Source organism: Amborella trichopoda, chromosome 9, assembly GCF_054954075.1.
Source record: "Amborella trichopoda isolate Santa Cruz 75 chromosome 9, AtrichopodaSantaCruz75HAP2 v2.0, whole genome shotgun sequence".
Classification (NCBI taxonomy): Eukaryota; Viridiplantae; Streptophyta; class Magnoliopsida; order Amborellales; family Amborellaceae; genus Amborella; species Amborella trichopoda.
This window is the reverse complement of record NC_142344.1, coordinates 41,295,589-41,299,427: the sequence shown is the minus strand read 5'-3', so window position 1 is coordinate 41,299,427 and position 3,839 is coordinate 41,295,589. Positions and strand designations below refer to the sequence as shown.

The window sequence follows — 3,839 nt, the reverse complement described above, 5'->3', positions numbered from 1 at the left end:
TCCATATATTACATGTGAAGTCTGACAGTCAATTTCATTCTTGGGAGGGGAAATTTGGGTAGAAAAAATGCAGTGCACTCATCGTATGTAATCCATTTTCTCAATATGTTTACTAAACATGGGAAAGGTGTTCAGTAAAAGACAGAATCCTAAATGCACTCTAATAATTTTATGTTGGATGATGCAAAAGGGTACACAAACGAAGTTATTGTGAAAAATGTGCAAGGTAATCATTTCTTCACAAATATGGACAAACAAGGTGGTGACATGGTAACTTGTAACCACATACCAAAACATTTTGCATTGTTTTTGCTATAAGACGCGTCAATGTTGATATGCAAAGCACAGGGCACTACTGTCATTAATATTGAAAAAATAAGGAGCCAATTATGTCAACAACAAAAAAAAGCTGAATTGACTTAAAAATACAAGAAATAACAATTAATATAGACTTTTAAATCATATTGCCTCTCTACCATCCTTGGACCGCTTTAATTTTTTTTTTTTAGTTTAACAGTTGGTGACCGGTTTGAGAATGGAGATCTCGAACCGCTTTCTTAGGCTCAATCAAGTTAGCAGTCCGAAGTCCCCATGCTCGGACCACCCACACGGTCGTGTTCAACCACATTATAGGTTGTCCGAGGATGGAAACCTCAAAATGCTTGTAATGTGGTGTAACACGACAATTTGGGCCATCCGAAGATGGGGAGCTCAGATTACCTCTAATGTGGTGTAAGACCATATTCTGTGCCGTTCGAGATTGGGGACCTCAAACCTATCTCCAACTATCTTAAAACAAAGGACACAATATAGAAAACTAAAACATAAAAATTAAATTAAATTAAATCTGGTCCTGGGTTGGTATACTCTGACCGAGAAGCATTTTAGGAAAATATAAAAATTCTACCATAACCAACCTTCCTTGTAATTTTTGGGTCAATTCGATTCCTTTTGTGTATTTTTTTTAATGTTTATATAACTAGCTCAAAAAAAACACAATTGATTAGGAACTCAAACAATTGATTAGGAACTAATGTACCGAAAATCAACTTGGCTAGGGTACTCGATATCAAACAATAGGCCAACGACCAGCACAGAACCCCACTTCACAGTTACCACCATGACCCAAGAACCATAAATAGTGAGCTAACCCTTACCTCAACCGAACCCAAACCCCACGGCTAGGCGACCCACCATGGACCAGATACAAAAGATAATAACCAGGAGGCGCCAACACAGCTGACCCTGGAGGCACACACTCAACCCTGTAAGACCCATCATGCCCACCCTTAAGCCCCATCACTGTCAGAACCAATAGCCTCTGGTTCATAGAAACAGAGTGTGTAGTAAAAGAGGGAGCCACCATTGTAACCAAAATTGTATCCACACCCTTTATTGCTTTCTCCTTCATTTCAATATTTATAAAAAAATGTTGGCTATAGGACAGTGTTCTGCCTGGTTTTATCGATGTGATTCTCGGCCTTGAGCTCTTCAGTTTCATATAAGGTGGAGAGAAGATGTCGAGGCTCAGCTCAGTCGGGAAAAGAACACCGGAAAAATTGTATCTCATATTCGGGTTACTTCCTCCCACAAGAACTCGACCATCGGGAAGTAAATGGGCAGAAGAGTGATATAGCCTTGGGATCGAAGCTGGGCTTAAAACCTCGAACCGATGGCCTATTGGCTCATCGGGTTTATAGAGCACAGGGCTCAAAACTGGGTCTCTTCCGACTCCCCAGCCTGCCGTTCCCTTTCTGGCTCCATTAATAATGAGAACTTCACCAGTGGGAAGCATTATCATGTCACCCATGACTCTGTTCAATGGCATTGCCTCAATGCTCCATTCTGGGGAATCGTCGGTTGCTTTGATCCGACCACATGTCCTAGAGGCAGGAAGGAACAGGCCTTTGTTGGCTTGAAAATTAGAATGTGATGGTGCACCGCCACATACAAGGACTTCCGCATCCACTGGTTGTGTACTATTTACAGCTAAGATGAGTGGAAGCATTGCAGAGGAACCAGTGCTTGGGTAATTTCGTGACTCACCCGATAGTGCCGGAAATGTGCGCACCACCCGGTGGGTCATGTAGTCTAGAGAGATGGCCTTCGTGTTTGAGAACAAGAAGAGGGTGCCATCAGGCAAGAGATGGACAAATGGGTATAGATTATTCTCGCACTCATCTCTAGTCTCTGAAAGAAAGTCCAATGGATATGTGCATTGCTCCGATGGATCGGTTTTCGGGACAAACTCATAGCTGAACTCTTTTCGCCCGCCAACAACTATTATGCGTCCATCAGGAAGGATTTGGTTGCTGGCATACCACCGTCGCACCGCTAGGCCGTCAGGGGTCTCAGCCCAATCACAGTCAGAACATGGCGAGAATGTGCGCACAACGCGCTCCCCATCGTTAAATCCACCTGTCTGAATCAAATGGCCATCCGGCGCAAGTGCGCCGGACGAGCACCAAGTGTCTGTCTGTAGGGTGAGAGAACGAACAGCATGGGTGACCAAGTCGAGCTCGACAGAGTGAGCCCAACAGTCAGTCTGAAGAGCCTGGTCGTGAGGGTCTTTGCGACATCGGCCTTTTGGCAGTGACACATTTGACGGCCCAAAATCGGTCCTGTCGAATATTATGACCCGATCATTTGGTAGCAATGCCATGTGCATGGCGGAGATACCAATGCTGCGCTTCATAAGCTTCCATTCACCACCTCCACTGGCTAGGGAAAGGACACAGCAAGCTGCAAATATAAGCATTGCAAGTGCAAGGGGTGAAAGTGTGGCCATGGCGAGCCTGGTTTTCTTGGAGTGAGGCAAGAGTCTCATCAGTCGTGTGCATGTCTGGGCTTAAATGGCGCCACAACCGATGCCAACAACCTTGCACTGCCCTATGCGGCATGCATAATTGCAAGACCCAAGATCTAATGTCTTTCCTCATTATGACCCCTTTATCTAAGAGAGGCTTTTACATGGGTGATATGATTTTGCATTGCGCTTAGGAGTGGGCTGGCCAGGTGCTGTGGCGGCCCAAAAATACTAGGGGTTCGGTTACTGTGTCCGTACGGCCGCCCTACTAATACGTGCCTGGAAAGGCCTTGTTCCGGCTGTCTCTTCTTTTTGTTTCAATTGTCTGTGGCCCGACTCGACCCTAACAAGACCAGGGTTAGGCTTGAGCAGCCCATGGGGCCAAGATGCAGGCCAATGCCAAGGCAGGCCCGTTGCTACCCTTACTTTGTGGCATCCAAAACAAGGAAGCGGTTGAGGGATAACTTTTGGGGCTGCTTGCTGTTGCAAGTATTCACGGGGAATCAACGCAGTCCCTCTAAATGCGTCTCGAGTTGTGGCTTTCTCTTTTCACTTCCCTGTCTCGAGTTGTGGCTTCTCTTTTCACTTCCCCGTGAACTTTTTCGTAGTGTAGAAAAGAGAAGAGTTAATGTGAGGAAGTAGAGGAACACCTGCGGTTTCACTAGACTCACCAAAATTCACTCGGCTCCCGAAATTTGGGCAAGCTTCGTGTGCTTTTCCAACAGCATAAAATCCGGCCCTCCATTCGGTATGGAGGGTTAAGATTGTCCCAATCACAATGTCATGTCTCTATATTATTGTATTTTTCATTTTTTTTCTATAAACTATTTTGACACCAATTTTGTACATCCAATCCTCTATTAAACTCGCACCAACGAAAAATATAAAAAACAATATTTTTAATAAAAATAAAATGATCAAAATACCTATGAAAGCTTTAAAGGGTATTTTGATCATTATATTTTATCGAAAATTTATTTTTAATATTTTATATAGGTGTGCCCCAATGAGAAGATGACACATACTAAATTTC

At 44.0% G+C, this 3,839-nt stretch overlaps 1 non-coding gene across 1 annotated transcript; it reads right to left on the bottom strand.

Moving 5' to 3' along the window:
* Positions 1-999: 999 nt before the first annotated feature.
* LOC18438934 (aldehyde oxidase GLOX) lies at positions 1,000-3,637 on the bottom strand. The gene has a single exon (XR_016041667.1). It is a non-coding gene; the product is annotated as an aldehyde oxidase GLOX (transcript).
* Positions 3,638-3,839: the final 202 nt, after the last annotated feature.